General features: G+C 43.1%; 1 protein-coding gene across 4 annotated transcripts in view; it reads left to right on the top strand.

Moving 5' to 3' along the window:
- ENOX1 (ecto-NOX disulfide-thiol exchanger 1) overlaps nt 1–16,676 on the top strand; it is a 379,879-nt gene that overhangs the window by 104,163 nt on the left and 259,040 nt on the right. For all 4 annotated transcript variants that reach the window (XM_063334867.1, XM_063334896.1, XM_063334903.1 and 1 more), the window contains exon 3: nt 12,432–12,509. The gene's annotated coding sequence lies outside the window, so the exon portion shown is untranslated. The remainder of the gene's footprint in view (nt 1–12,431; nt 12,510–16,676) is intronic.

The raw sequence follows: 16,676 nt of genomic DNA on the forward strand, positions 1-16,676 counted from the left end.
TGTCCTGCCCTAATATTTCAATTTTATTAGCAACCAGAAAAACAAAATCAAAGTTCCCAAGGCACAACAAAACAAAGTGAAAGTTCCCAAGGCGCAACAAACCAAAACAGGCTAAATAAAAATATGCTCGAAGACATGCATAATGTATTAACTGTATTTTGCTTCATTTGTAAAGAGCAAAAGAGAACAAATAACCAGCGTTTGGCCCCTTATGGGCCTTTGTCAGGGACGTACTTCTCTGAGCTGTTCAGTGGGGGAAAAGATTTTAAAAAACATTTTTTCATAAGAGTTTTTCAAGCTGCCCTACAAATATTTATTAACTACTATGTTCTTGGGTTTTATTTGAAGCAGGACATTTCCAGCTCTCTGACTAGTTGGAGAAAATTTGTACCACGAATAAAGGAAACCTGCAAGCCTGTCTCTAGCCCCGTATCCTTGTTTGTGAAAGTGGGTGCTACTGAGCTGTACAGAACGATTTCCATGCATGTGGGCTGCCAGGATAGGACTTTTAAACGTAGTTTCTATGATACCCACCTCAAAATTGCAAGTAATAATTTAGAAGGTTTTTTTTTCTTCCCAACTTAGTCATAAATCCTTTTACAGTGTAACTAAGTGAAGTAGATTTGAAGACTGTATTTTAAAATAAAACGTTTCTTTTTTATTATTATTCTTTGGTCTTTTTTTTTTCTTTTTCCTTGAGGGGGAGTATTCTGCAGATGCTTTAGAAATTAGAGTCTTATTTCCAGTGCAGAAACAACCGTTCTGGCTCAAGTGCTGTCCTTAGCCTGACTCCTGTCCGCACGCTGTCTAGTCCACACCCAGCTGTCTGCTGTTTTGTGCCAGAGCTTGCGGGCCCAGCCATCACTTGGAAACTTGTAGGAAACAGCATCAAAATATGTCCTAAATAAAATAGCATGGGTTTTCTGAGGGACTTCATATCCTCTTCTGGATTTAAAGCACTATATATATGCTGTGGTGCTGTTGGCAGATGGAAACTAGTGTTTTTAGCAAGTGGATTTTAAAGGTGGCAGATTCCAGGCAAACGAAACAAAACAGTTTTTCTTCCTATTCTAATTCTTGTTGGATATACACTTGGATATCTGAAGAAACAGTGTGAACTTCAAATGTTTACCTGAAATGACCTTTGTGAAACCTAGATATTTGTATTTGCAAACTTGTAGTCCACATCCAAAATGTGTAAGGATTTCTTTTGTTGAACTAATTCTCAAAACAAGCTCAAGCTTTCTCTGTGACCTCTTTATACCCTATGGAAATCCCTCTCTAATTTTTGTAACAGCTTCTATGTTCAAAAGCTTAAAAAAGTAAATTAATTTTTTCAGTCCAACTGCAGAGCATATATGAAAGTAGAAGCTTGTGTTTCAAAGAAGTGCCCCACTTGTATTTGTATGGTGCAAAATACATCTGTCCTCGTTTCATCTGGGATAGAGTTAATTGTCTCTCTAAGGGCTACTGTGTTTCGTATTTAATATGAAAGGCATGTCAATAATGCATATTGTTTCACTTGTTGCTAGGTGATGTTTATACTATTCAAGGACTTTTTTTCAGCTTCCCATAGAAGCTGAGAAGGAGCTTAGACAGAGCAATGGAATGGTCAATGGAATATTCCATACCATAGACATCATGGTATATAAATGGGGGTTGGCCGGGGGGGTGAGAATCCATGATCGCTGCTTGGGATGGACTGGGAAACCAATTCACTGGGTGGTGAGAGTGACTTGTGTTGTATTACTTCATCTTGTATATTATTTTACCATTTTTTTTTTCATTTTCCTGTTATTCTTCTAGTAACCTGTCTTCATCGCAGCCCACGAGGTTTTTTTTCCTTTCCTTTCCCCTCCTTTTCTTCCTCTTCTCCCTGCCCTTCTGGAGGGAAGGGAGAGCTGCACGAGTGGCTGTGTGGTGCTGGCCGGGGTTAAATCACAACAACTTCATATGCTGCCATACACGCAGACCATCCCAGATTTTGGAAATTCTTTATGAGACATTTCTTCCCTCGCTAATTTCTTGCTTTTATGATCTTTAATATGCATGTGTACTTGCAAACACAGAAGTTCAACTGCTGTTCTTTGAAAGTGTGGTGCTTAGGACTACTGAAGACCCTGTCTCCGTAATTCCCAGAGGTGGCCTCTGTTTGTACTTACACAATCTTCAGTATAAGAGCTGCCTCTGCATGCAACTTTTCCATTATTCTGTTATTATTTCCATTATTAGCTCGTGGCACAGATGCCTTGGCGGTGGGGACATTACAAATGCACACAGAAGTCACTTGCAGGCACAGGAGGAATCTGTTTTGTTCAAAACATGACCTTAATTTGCATGGCTGTAGCTGCTTGAGCGCAGACACTTTGCAATTTTAGTGTTTGAGCAAGAACAAGCGCTTTAAGAATTTTTTTCCAATACGGAATTCTTGCTGCTCTTTGCTGTCCAGAAGATGCAGGTTGGGTTTGCAGAAACTTCCACATGCAAGGCTATAGAAATGTGAAAGGATGCCACTAACATTATCCCTTGGAAGACACCCCCGATACAAAATTGCGGTTTGATTGGTTGTTGGGGGGGTGTGTGTGGGGTGTGGGTGTTGTTTATTTTTATTTCATTCAAGTTTTTCTTCTTCACGGAAAGCTTTTTGCCACTAGTTGCAGACTCCAAAGTCAGTGGTGACATGGCAAGGGTGCATCCAAAATCTAACAGATCTTAGTTATGTTTTTGCTTCTTAAAGTCTCTGTCAGTCTGATTTGTGCCTAAGGAGCAGCTTGTTAAACTGGAAGCGAGCAGGCTGGGGATGTGGGTAGGGAAACTGTTCAGAAAAATAACGACCCTTTCTTCCATCAAGGGCATCTGCCCGCTCGTTACTGTGATGGTATGGAGTCATGGAATGCTTCAGGTGTCCTTGCTGATAGGTAGCCAGAAAGGCTCTTCTCATCTCAAGCAGAACCGGTTGTATACAAATGTTGGCACGGCGAGACACACATGTATCCCCTCCAGGCTTAATTAGGTGACACACAATAACTGGGGGGTGAAAGTGGAGCCCAGCAAGAAGCTCCAGCAAATCTCCATCCCGACAGTTTATCTAGTAAGAAATAGCCTCTACTCTACACAGGTTAGGACAGCAGTTTTCAACTTTATTTGTGCTGTTAACCTCTTCCAACCACAAAAATCACTTTTTGGCCCCGGTCCCATCAGATTATTTTAAATAAATACAAACATGGCAAGTGCTTGTACCCCTTCTGGAAGCATTTTGCAATTGTGATTAGTTCATGGACCTTGGTTTTAGAGAAGGCAGTTCAGTCCAAAAGACCACTTGCCACTCTGCATAAAATGGATCCTCTGATACCATCGGTGCATAATTTTTTCTGGTTCAAGGACAAGACTCTATCGTAAGTAAATCTCTATAAGAAAACAGTGTCAAAAGAAATCAGAATAAGCCTTTTGCAAGAAAGGGTAAAGTTAAAGCATTAAAAAAAAATAATAAAAAAAAAGAGTTTGTATAACTCATTAACTTCTGACGTTTTAATGCCTTCCCTCCAGGAAAATTAAAAGAAACGGACAATGTTTCTGTTCTGCAAGGGACTTGTTGAAAGTCTTGTCCACATAGTAAACCCACATTGGCAGAAAAGTGTCCATGACAGAGAGTTACTCCTCTGAATAATATCTAAATATTAACCAGAATTTGTATTTCATGTGCAGATTTCCCAAATCATTGCAGTGATCGGAAACTTTTGCCAGCTGCTCCAGTGCTTTGATCGCTATTCCTGACATAACACCCTCCTTTGTTCTCCTTCTTGTCTTCCAGTAACAAAGTAAGAAGAAAGCCAAGTTTTGCTTTCCATTGCTCCTTATGATCAGCTCTGGGTGTGGACTCAATTTGTGCTGCTTTTGGTACTTTAAAAACCCCATGATAATGCAAAGTTGCTTTTTGTTAATAGAGCCAGCATTTGCGGTCCTGATAGAAGCGTTCTCCTCCTCCTCTGGACTTACTGCTGCCACTGTGTCTCAGGCAGACTTCATGGTCTTAATACTAAACTGGCCCTTTGCTGAGGGAGTTACTACGCGTAATGGTATTAGATGCATCTAATTTTTGCATCTAATTAGTGCATCTAATTAGATGCACTATTTTTCCTCCCACATGCATGTGCGCTACCTTCCTGGTATCTCTTAGAAATTCTTTCCTCCTGTTGTAAGTGGTCTCATTTCTAGGTATATGGAGGTTGCAGTATTGTGTATTGGAGATGCAGCTTTGCAGAACAATGAATAATTTTATTTGCAGGATACTGTCGATCTGGGTAGAAGACACAAATATGTCATTGCTTGACAAAGATTGAATGGATCTGAGTCTTTTTTTTTTTTTTTTTTTTTTTTTCTAGACTGGGTTACAGAAATGCCTCCGCAGTCAATTGGTTTATACCACTTTGGGCCCATTTTGTGATCTGTTCATGCTGGTGCTATACAGGATTTAACCAGGCTACACGGATATTAAGAAAATCTGTGTTTGCGTGAAACAGGTCCTTACTATATTATAATGGGAAAATTACTGCTGTTTTTATTCCTGTTAGGATCAGCAGTAATTTAAGCTCGATTGTAGCTGCTTCATACTAATATTAAAGTGGTTATGTGCTCTGAAATATTATGGTGTTCCTTACCTTTCTCCCCTCATTTCTGTGCCGTCTCTCTCAGCTGGCTGTTCTGTCTTACGTGTGTGCCTGCTACTGCTCTGGGCTCAGGTGGCCAACGCTCATCTCCTTGTTTCACTGCTAGTCCACTCATAGTGAAAATCTGTATATTTTGCTCACATTTGGGCTCACATTTCTAGGGCATTTTGTTCTAGCTCTGTGCTCGGCAGCCTCCTGGATGCTTTCAGCTGGACCCAGCTTAGCAGGAAGTGATTATTGCCCTCCGTTCATCAATTGTGAGTCCACTTCTGAAGTACTGTATCTGCTTTTGGGCTTTCCAGTCCAAAAAAGGTTTGAACACACTGAAGCAAGTCCCACGGAGGGCCACCAAGATGCACAATGGGCTGGAGTAGGTGATGTATGAGAAGTGGAGAGATCAAATGAAAAGAAGGCCACTGGGGGAATCTTACTGCTGTCTACGACTAGCTACTGGGAGGGGATAGATAAGTCAGAGCCAGACTCAAAGGTCCATGGTGATAGGAGAAGAAGGAACAGGCACAATTTGTAGCATATGAAATTCTGATATTTGGGGAAAAAAGAATCACCATGGGTGTGATCAAACACTGACACAAATTGCCCAGAAAGGCTTTGAAATCTCCATCCTCAAAAATACTCAAAATTTGAATGGAGAAGACCCTGAACAACCTGCTTTGAGCAGCAAATTGGACCAGATGACGCCCAGGAGTCACTTCCAATGTAAATTATTCTTTGATGATCTTATCTTCAGAGAGAGAAAGTAAATTACATGGGCGGCTTTGGAGATACGGATGAGAAGTACTGGGAATCGATCTCCAGAGATGTAGGTTTTTGGGGGGATAGCTAATCATAGAACAGCCCAGGTTGGAAGAGACCTTGAAAGATCATCTGTCCAACCTTTCGTGGAAAAGGGAGCCTAGATGAGATGGTCTAACACCCTATCCAGCCGCATCTTGAAAACCTCCAGTGATGGGGACCCTACCGCGTCCCTGGGGAGGTTATTCCAGTGGTCGATTGTTCTCACTGTAAAAAATACGTTTCTTATATCGAGATGAAACCTCTCCTGGTGCAACTTGTACCCATTGCCCTTCATCTTTTTCATGTGGCTCCTCACGAAGAGAGAGTGTCCCTTCTCTTTGTAGCCGTTCTTTAAGTACTGGAATACTCTGATGAGGACCCCCCTGAGCCTTCTCTTTTCCAGGGTGAGGAGTGGCAATGGCTGAATGAAAATTCCCCTTCAGAGTTTCATAAACAGTGGCACTGACAGAGAGCAGAGCGAGATGGCTTGCAGGAAGGCGAAGGACAGAAACCAGAACTCTAGCCCACGTTCTATTTTTGGAGGACTTGGAGAGAAACTGGGCACAGAATACCACTGCTGACCTGCGGTTTGTCGGGATGCAGCTAATAGACAAAGGACGTGGAGCACTGGCTGACTCCTGTCCCCCTATGTGGGGGCAGCAAGCAGGGTCCTGCCCAAGGTGCTCACAGCTAGGCAGGGCTGCCCGACTTCCCTTGCTCCCTGCCCCCCGCCTGTCTGCCTTCAGTCTCGGGGGTCACCCAGGCTGCTGGCAGCACAGCAAGGAGGCTGGCAAGTATCGTTGCATTAGCCTTTATTAAAGGCTGTTAGCATTGTGTGCTGTGACATGTACCTGCTATTTATTGCTTTCTCCCTGGGTTGCATGTTATCGTCTTGGATGGATGTGAGCCAGCTTCCAAATCCTGCCCTTCCTCTTTCCCTCCCGCTTGTTCAAAATCCAGCTGTATTCAGCAAGTATAAAAGCGCTGACCTACGGAGCCCATGACAGCCAGCTGCAGTCCCCTACCCCCTTTCTTTCCTGTTTCCCTTGCTCATTTTTCAATTGAAGCAGTTCCGCTCTCTCCGGTGCTCAGAATGGGAACCGTGCTCCTCAGTGCAGAAACTTTCTGCCCCTGCCATTAGTCACACAAGGAGTTCATTTGCCAGCTGCACCAGGTTAGGAAAAGGATGACTTGTACCATAAACATGTGCCATGAGCGCCAGCTAGTCCATAATTCAGTTTTCAAGTCTATAACATGTTTTGCTCAAACAAGTAATTAATTCAGTTCACCATTTCAAGTTTGTTATGAGCAGTAATCTCAGTAAGGCACTGTTCAGCAGTATAAATCCTAGGAAGTCGTTATTTATAAGTATAAATCTTACTGCAGCATCCTCTGATCAGTAAAATAGGGCTTTTTCTGGCCGGTCGGGCGTCCTCTATGTCACAGCTGCCTGGGGAATGGCAAACAAAAGCATTAGACTGCCCATGTGAATATTCACCTCCCTTCTCCATACAGCAAAGTGTCCCCAGATTCTGCTGTTCATTGATAACTTCACCCCATGGGCCCCTTTGCACGACAGGTCCCTGGACCGAGGAGTCACAGAGGTGTCAGCCGTAGAGAGGAATCCCAATCTGGTTTGCCCTGTGCAGTAAACATAAAGCTGGCTTCTGTCCTCTGGGCGCTGGAGGAGCTGGAGAGGAGCTATGAACTCCCAGACTTTGTGCTCTGAAAGTCAGGAGGAGAAGAGGAGGGAAAGAGAGCTATGACGTGTGGAGGCTTCCAAAAGTGGAAGCAGGCTCTGTACCTGGCATTGCAGAATTGTGAGAGAAAAAACCCGTATTCTTTTGTGTGGTGAAAAAAATGAACAATGAGCAGCACCTGTAGTTTCCTTGCCTTTTGGCTGTCGTAGGTGAAAGGTGCAGACCCATCAGAACACTACTGTTTACTATTTCCCAGCATCTGGTAACGAGTTGTGACCTGGAAGCCTCTGCAAATTGAGGGAGGTACGAAATTTATTTTCTCTGGGATTTTTTTCCGGAAAAGTAAATAGGACATTCCCTTCATTGTCATGATGCTGGTGAATATAGTGGGACCAAGAGTCTGGAAACAAAGGGATGTGCTATGGTAGAGTGTAAGCTGGCTGTGTGAATTAAAGGTAGATAGCAAAGTGATACCTACAAGTGAGCAACTCTCTGCAACTTCTCCATCAAGCCGAAGGGAACAGCAGTCCAGGGCATTGAGTGTCCCTGCGTGCTCTAAGCCAAGTGTCAGCTTGTCAGGGGGCCGGGAATCGCAGGGGTGGAAATGACAGGCTGCCAAGCCGGTCACATTGATGGAAGCAATGTTTCCAATGAGGCAAGAGTTAAACTTTGTGGCCAAGAGTTAAACCTCACGAACCTGTGTCAAAACAACCACCCTTTTGTAGTTCGTGTGTTTTTTATGCATTTATACTGTTAAAAAATAAGTCTTAATTGGAAATATGTTTTAATTTTGAAACTTTTTTATTTCCCCACTTACATACTGCTCTTGCACTATAAAAAGGCATCATCTGCTGCTTTTAAAATGTACTGTAAGCTGCAAGACTTGCATAACAAATGCTACATTAAGTAATCAACCTCTTCAGACCAGTAGGTCATGGCACTGAAATTGCCTGTTCGTGAAAGCGTAAGTTCCTCAGCTTTGGAAACCCATGAAAACATGCAAATCACTCAAACCAAACCCACAGAAAAATAATGTCCTCTTCCCCACCGCTGCCCTGCTGTGGGAAAGGCCTTTCACAGTCCCTGATTTCCCCCCAGAGTGAAATCACATCCACCACTCAATACAAAATTAATAAAGGTATATAGAGCATGTTGAGCAAAACACTGACATATCCCCAATGGTGAATTTACATCCCCCCCCCCCCCCTCCACCCTCCCCAGTCCTGTTTAAAATTAATAAAGGAAGACAGAGCACACAAAGCTGACACGGGAGAGCGTAAAACCCCACACGTAGAGTCCGCCAAGGTTTGTCACTGCGAGGGAGCTGCCGCGATGGAGAAAGCGTGAGGCTTTAAAGCACGCGTTGGAAATGCCGGTTCCCTTTCTCGACCAGGTTGAGGAAGGCTCGCTGGCAGTGCGCCCAGCGGATTTGTCTCTCGGGAAGGGTCATCGCCTGAATTATTCGTTGCGTTCACAACGTTCCTGCGCCATCGAGTCCCCTTTCCCTTCTTGCTGCAGGTGATGTGCAGGATAAAAGATGCCGTTGCCATCAGAGGCTTGTTCGGCTGCATCCCACCTTCCGCTTGCCTTCTGCCCTTCCCTCTCCCGAAGGCACACTCCGCTGTCATCGGTGTGCGGTTATAGGACTGTAAAAATGTTCTGTGATCTGTAGCCAGCCAAAGGCTTCATCGGCCATGGTGATAGACCAGGGACTGCTGGAGCAAGGGAATGCGGATACTATTAATGTCTACAGCATTTGTCCCCTTCAGCAAATTGCCCTATTTTAGAACAGAAAATAGATGAGAATCCCCAAAGATTGCCTTGGGTAAATCTACCTGAATGGTTACCTGGCCATCGGGAACCTCTTCTATGGCATGGAAGGCCTGGCATGGAGATCAGGTACCAGGAAGATGGGCTCTACTAGTTGTCCTACAGCAATTAAGCATAATCCTTTGTACTCAAAGAGATCAATAACCTCTTCTTGACCGGCAAATCTTACATCTGTACCCTTCAGAGCCATGCAGACCTCCTCTGCGAGTGCCAGCCATTGATCTGGCTGCAGAAACTTCTCACAACCGATCGGGAGCAGTTGGAAACTGTCAGTTTTCAAAATGGTTATGGCTGCACATTTCTGAAGAGATAAGAGTTGTCTTGTACTGCATGCTGGCTTCGGGTTAAACTTTTCTTTATCGCTCTGATGTTCTGCAGACACCGCCCGTTACCCCCAGGTCTGCAGCCAGCTTCTCCCACCAGTTAATGCGTATTTTATGAGCCCAGAGATGATGCTGCGGAGAGTGGAGCTGTGCCAAGAAGAGTTGTTCCGGCTTGTCTTCATCCTTGTCTCTTTTTTTTTCTGTACTTGCGGCAGCTGAAGGGGAGGAGGGGAATGCTCTATCCGTGGCAAGAAAAAGCAACCCAAACTGCTGTACAGCGTGATGGCTGGTGTGCAAATGTACAGCTGCCGAGGAGCAATGTGTCAACCATGCGTCTTAGGCTCCTCATATACCAACTCTTCGCGTCGCTTCAAAGAGAAACTCCACCAGTCTGTGGTGGCCTGTTAGAGGTCTGCAGATGGTACTGAGTGCCCCAGAAGTGGCATCTATTTGGGGACTGACTTGCAAAGACTCCGGGGATTTATTTTCAAGTTTGATCCCCGAGGTGGGATCAAATCTGTCACCTTGGGTCCTGCGGGACAGACCCACAGCGTCCTCAGTCTGGCAGCAGCCCAGTGGGCCCTGGGCACGTGGCCAAGCTGCTAAGCCACCAATTTCAGGAGTGTATTTCATAAGCAATGCCTTATAGCTGACTTAAACGTGAACTGGTCGTTTGGATGAGGCGACTGTGTGTTAGGTAGGATGAAGCTGTTGCAACAAAACATCTTCCTTCCAAGAAAATCCCTTCCTGTAGGCGAGTCTTTAGTCATCTTTGTAACCTTTGTCATCCTCTCCTCCCTGGGGAGTCTTCTCTGTGACCTTTGCTATTCTACCAAGGCGTCTCATAAATTATTATTCTTTTAAATGGCACTTAGGCTGTCGTAGTGGCCGCTAGCCTTGAAGATTTGCAGTCTACCCTGTAATTTTGAGAGGGGGGAAAAAAATGGTTAAGTGACAGAAGAAATATTGTACTTCACGATAAAACTACTTTTGTGTTTCATTTTCTGCTCAAGTCATTCATATCCCTGTCACTAACCTCATTCAGGTCAAGGGCTTGAGGCAGAGAACAGGAATAATATTTTTGGTCAGCCCGATGCATCTGAATATTACAAACATTTGTAATTTTGAAATTGAAATGAGCATTGTGTTAAATCCTCAGGCAAATAATATTAAGGCATAATAGATTACTGAAGTTTGCATTTCTTTTGGCAATTCAGACCAAGGCTCTTTTGGCTGGTTATTCCAGACATTAATGAACCCGCTGGCACAAAGGGAGCTGCTCCTTATGGCTGCAGATTGGATCCCGGGTTCTGCAAACTTCACAGGAAATTCTGCGGGCCAAGTAGTTGAAATATTAAAGAAAAAATTAATCAGGCACACATTAAATGTGGAGCATGGAAGAAAACATCTGCAGCACTCGGTGGACGTCTGGGTAACATACTTGCAGTGCTGTTTTGCCAGCTTACATCTGGAGTGGTTCATCAGAAGAGCACAGATGCTAGTGTGAAATAGGTCATCATAGCAGCAGGGCATCGGAACAGAGACATTTCTTTTTTTTTTTTTTTTCTTTTTTTTTTTTCCTGCAGTAACAGCTATTCCTTTTTATTCACACCAATTATGAAAATGTTAGCCAAGTCTGAGATGTGAATGCATGTATTGTGACAAGCCCATACTCTGAAAGGGCATCAAGGTAAAAACTAACCTAACGAGGAGGCTTCAGAGAAGCAGTCCTTTTGCAGTACACACTGAGCATCCTTTAACAGACATAGTGGCTATTTTTTGCTAGGATTATGATTATTATTTCTTTTCCTTTGCTTTATTTTTTTTGCATTTTAGTTGAGATGTTACTGAATGCCTTCTTGGTGGCAAATGCCCAGAAGCGGAGATGCTAATTCACGGGGGTTTCATCAGTCATTTCAAAGGAGAGGTCACATAGATAAGAAAAATGAACAGCACGCAGTATGTGAAGCAGTGACATTCAATGAGTCCTTGTCACTAGCAGCCATTAGCATGCAAGCCTGCTGTTATGTTTCAGTGCTTTATGTGCTTTTCTTGACCAGGCAGGGAGCCTTCGGAGCACTGTAGCAGTTAATACCATACAAGTTATTGTTTCTTTCTTGAATGCCTTATATTTTTAGTACCATTTAGATGCTTCTCTGTCCCCTTGTGCATCTAAAATTTTAAAGAGAATCAAAGAATGCATAATTTATATCTGTCCCAGAGGTAATGGAGTGACTCAATGATATCTGTGAAGGGGATGATTTTAGATTTCATGTCTTATGCAAGAGGTGATTTTTATACGAAAACTGCAAAAATTGGCCTCGGGGATACCCAGATAATTATCCTTACAACAACGGGTGTGGATTCCAGGGGGATTATAGCAAAAAGCTATAGTGTATTGGATTTACCCGTGTGTGTCACGGTTGTCATAATCGAAAACATAGCAACTGATAGATCTCAGGCAATATAACTTGTATTTTGGCTTGGAATAGCACATGCAGGAGGTGTGAAAAGACAGGTTTGCTTTGATTCTGTTGAAGAATTCATGCAAGATGCAAGGCATTTGTTTACTGTTGAGATTCTTTCCTTCAGTTAAAGGAAAAAACAATTGTTTACTGATGTTGGGCAGAACCCATCAGTACGTGCTTTATCACACAGCACACTTCCACTAGACTATTTCTGGTTTCATTTACCAAAAGCCTAGAAGTGCCATGGCTAGAAATAAATGTCTGCTTCTTTGATATGCTATATGTTTGAAAATGCACTTTAAGGTCTGTATTACAGACAGTTCAAAGGGAATATAAATTGGTGCAGTATTCTCTCTTTTTTCTTTTCTTTCCAATCCAGTCCCACATATTCATTGCATTTTTATCAAGACTGTTTTCAATAACGTCTCTTTAAAAACAACTTACCATTTTGTATTTTATTTAACTTGGACTTTGTTATATTTAAATAATTGTTAACGATCTTGCTGCTTCCATAGTTTAAAATGTTTAACATCCTCTAAACCAATTCTACACTGACTTTTAGCATTGTGTATCCAAGGAGACAGCTGATCTTATTTGCTTTTCCTTTGGAAACCCTCTAGCTTTAACTATTCTTTCTGGTTCTTGCAGAGTTGGCCATGACAATTGGTAACGTTCCTTTGGAAATACCATGATGGGGACGCTGAGAAGTTACCTTGCTTCCTACAGGTCTGTAAACTCTTACTGCATTCGCACTATTTCAGCATGTAGGCTCCTGTGCTGACTTGCTATCTTTTTTTAATCTCAAATGCACGCAAAGCAAATTAAAATTCAATTTTATTCTGGCGCAAGCGTGAAAAATTATTTTTGTTTCTTGCAAAATATTGAGGACGTGACTCTGTTCTGCTACTGTTGTATGAATGGAGAGTAACCCATGCGTCTTTCCTTTGAAGTGAATTATTGCAGTTTATAGAGTTGAACTGCAGAAAGGAATTGGGCCTGTAAGTCATTCTCACCGCACCGCTATGCCTTTCAGCGTGTGTTGAAACTGCATTACCCTAAAAGGCCCTGCAATCAATTCCTCCCACCCAGGTTGCTAATGTGTGAGCGGCTGTCCTACAGCTATAGCGGTGGACGTTTCAAGGAGCTCGCTTAGAAAAGGGTCAGTGGAATTACTGGGGCTTTTGGGTCAGGAGCAGCTCAGGTTCATAGAAAGTTTAAGAAAATTAAAAAAGAAAAAAAAAAGTTGATATTTAAGAGACTATAAAAAGAGCAGAAAAATAATGGCTTAACCCCTGTAGTGTCAGCAAGAAGCGGTGAAGAGCCTGTAACTAATGCTATGTCCTTGTCCACCAGAACGAGTGTGTCATAATCGCTGTGGCCCGTGATCACAATGATTTAGAGGGTAGAAAACACTCCCCTGCATTTCAATATGTTTTTCTACGCAGCTATATAACAGAGAAAAATTAGATTCCTTACTGCTTTCAAAGGTAGTACTGAACAGCATTTTTATAGAAATTTGCTCAGAAAAACCAATGCGAATCAACTTTTTCGTCTAGGTGGTCATACCCTGCTATCGGATCACGCTTGGGGTCTGTGGGAGTTGTATCCGGCCCTAAATAATGATTCTCAAAAATGTTGATGTTTGGAATATGCTCTATTTCAATCGGTTGGTTTACCTGAGAGCACTTTGGGTATTATTGCTTTCCTTGTTGCCTCCGTGTAGTTACTTACTGTTCCATTAGCCTGTAGGAATTCTGCAGGGAAAGTGGCTTGTAAACCTTAAACAAAAAGAAAACCAGGTGGATTTAGGGGATGAGTGGTATCGAAAACACCTTTTAATTCATTCTTGGAAATTATTATGATTTGGTAATACCTTTTAAAGCCAACCCCGCTCCAAAATCCTTTAGAAGCTCTTTGAACCTAGATGTGAACCTCACACAAGGCTACAGCTTCCGTAATGAGCAAAAGCCCTAGATTAGACTAGTTGAGATACTGCAGATACAGATCTGATCGGGATGCCTCGGGCCTGTGTTGAGTGAAAGCTCTGTGTTCAAAAATAAGTAGCTTTTCAGAGTAATTGCACAACTGTTGAATGATCTGTGTCATGCTAAAGCTTTACGACTGCGCTATTTCTTTCTTTAATGTTGATATCCCTTAGGGCAAAATTTGTGTTTTTCTTTGGCGGGGCGGGGGTTGGCAGGGGGAGAAAGAAGTGCAAACACGGAAAGGCATTTAGGATAAAGGGAGAAAACTTGTTGCATGTGTTGGCATTTGGGTTATAAATCCTTTACTAGCAGCAGCAGCTGCTTTATAAAGTCTTCCTTTCCAGACCTGTCTATGAGCGTTGTTCGAATCACGACTCACCAAAGACTTCCAAGAGCTACTGCTAAATTTGACAAAGCAAAGTGGGGTTGGGCCTGTGTCCTAGAGAATTTGGTACACACGCAGCCGACACCTGCTACGCAGAGAAAGCTTAGGCAAGTCATTTGTCTAAAACACGTTTTAAAAGTTTCCTTGTTCACAAGTCAGATTCCTGAAGAATAATGGCTTTGTGACATACATACAAACTAGTATTGTGTCATTTAAAAAGAAGATAAATATCATATTAATTTTATATATGTACGTATTAGATATATGTATACTAAGTGGCATAAATTAGTTTGGATATGGCTATGCTGCACCTTCATTATAATGCAGAAGCAAAGGTAAACCGATTAAATTAAAAGGAAAGACATTTCTACTGAAAAGGAGATCCGACGTGTAATTTTCCCTTGGAAAGCATTGCCCCAAGGTATTATGAAAAGGTTTTGCATTGAACCCTTGCAGGAAACAGATATTTGCATCAATAAGAATGCCATCACAGATATATTTTTCATTTTACACAGTTATAAAGCGATTACACAGCAGTTGCCTGGCTGAAGGCTGAACTCACTGGTCCTCGGCCTGGGGTTTGGGTAAAGCTTCTTTTGCAGCTGTGTAGGTATCTCTTGTACCACTTCTCTGTACCATCTGGTATTGACATTGAAGGAAAACAGGATACTGGTCTAGCCAAATAATTCATTTAATCCAGGTCAGCTTTTTCCATTTATCCCGTGTCTTTCGCTGCACATTTAATGTATTTTTTTTTTCTCATAAGTATCTCCTCCTCTTGTACAGTTCTTGTTTTCTTAATCTGTCTTTTATTTCCTGCCTATGATCCCTCGCCCGTTCTCCAGAGAAGTCTCCCTTTCCCTGATACCTTTGTTACTTATTCTTGCTTTGTTGGAGTTTCATTCATTTATTGCTGGAGTTTCTTAATTTTTTCTATTGGGGTCACTAAATGAGGCATCTCTCCAAATGCCTCTCGGGGTCTCCTTAAACCTTTGCCCTTGGCACCCCTACGGTGGAACAAGTGTCTTGGTTTTAGGGGGAGCAGAGAAAAATAAAGGCAGTGAAAACAGTTCATGGCTGCCCCATGGGATGGGAAGCCCCATCTCCACCCTGTCCTCCTGTTACAGCCTCCTGGGCACACGATCAGCAGGGGCTTGCTCCTAGGTGGGGTTTGGTGAAGGACATGCTACTCCATCGTCTTGCGGCTTCTTCAGTAATGAAAACACAACTGGAAAAACACCAATCTGTCAAAAGGCATGGTCGGGAAGGAGGAAGGAGGGGAAGAGGCTAGGGAGAGCACTTTGCCACAGGAGCACGTAAGCATGGCAACTGTAACTTTGATCTCCATACCAGCGCTGCAGGTGGACCTGGAGAGCCCTGCTGCTGCTGTATTAGATACACAGGCCTGCCTTAAAGCCGTGCTGCCAGAGAAGCCAAACCCTCGATGCCATCAGGCTTTGCTCACGGGGATGCGAGGGCGATGAAGTGGATGCTCGCACGTGACGTGTGGAGGTCTGCAAAGGGGAAGCGGGGGGAGCTGAGGCACAAACCATAACCGCGGAGGCAAACACGAGCATGTTATCTTTGCACAACTTATATGCAAATGACCTGACTATGAAAAGGCAAAAAAGGAAAGGGAATGTCACTACCTGGAAATGTGCCATGTGTGCATTTGATGCATATATTTGAATTATTGAATAGATCGAAGCCAAATAGCCTGGTAACTGGAGAAAATCTATAAGCTAGATGCTCTAAGGAAATGTGGCAGAATAAAATGGGAGGATGGGGGAAGTAAATCTCACAGAGCTGCCATGGAAGGGCGGTTGCATTTTATTAGAACAGAAATTAAAAGAAGACTGTGAGTTTGTAAAGACTATTGTGTCCAAACGATGGGGTGTATGTGCAAGCTGACTTAAACACATATATGCATTTTTTATTTTTGAATGATGATTCAGAGGGTCTGTGACCAGCCAACTCTGTTCTTTTATTGCCCACAGCAAGTCATGGAGCAGGTGATTATTAGAAAGAATAAAATGACAATTTTCTTACCTGAAAAAGAGCTGTGGCCAGAGCAAGAGTTCTGCAAGATGGAGGCAGGGAAAACAAACCAACCAACCCAGACAGCAGATGGACCTTCCATTGGCTTTTATGTTTTGAGCCCTTCCCAAGGAATTCCTAGGAATGGTGGCAAGTGTTTCCTCTACTGGAGGAACAGACCAGAAGCGTCCTTAAATATCTCCCGCAGAATCACAAAATGGTAGGGGTTGGAAGGGACCGTCAGAGATCATCTAGTCAAACTACCCTGCCAGAGCAGGGCCACCTAGAGCAGGTTGCACAGGAATGCGTCCAGGCAGGTTTTAATTATCTCCAGAGAAGGAGACTCCACCACCTCTCTGGGCAGCCTGTTCCAGTGCTCTGCCACCCTCAAAGTAAAGTTTTTCCTCATGTTGAGATGGAATTTCCTGTGTTCCAGTTTGTGCCTGTTTCCCCTTGTCCTGTCACCAGGCACCACTGAAAAGAGTC

This window comes from Chroicocephalus ridibundus, chromosome 1 (assembly GCF_963924245.1).
Source record: "Chroicocephalus ridibundus chromosome 1, bChrRid1.1, whole genome shotgun sequence".
NCBI lineage: Eukaryota > Metazoa > Chordata > Aves > Charadriiformes > Laridae > Chroicocephalus > Chroicocephalus ridibundus.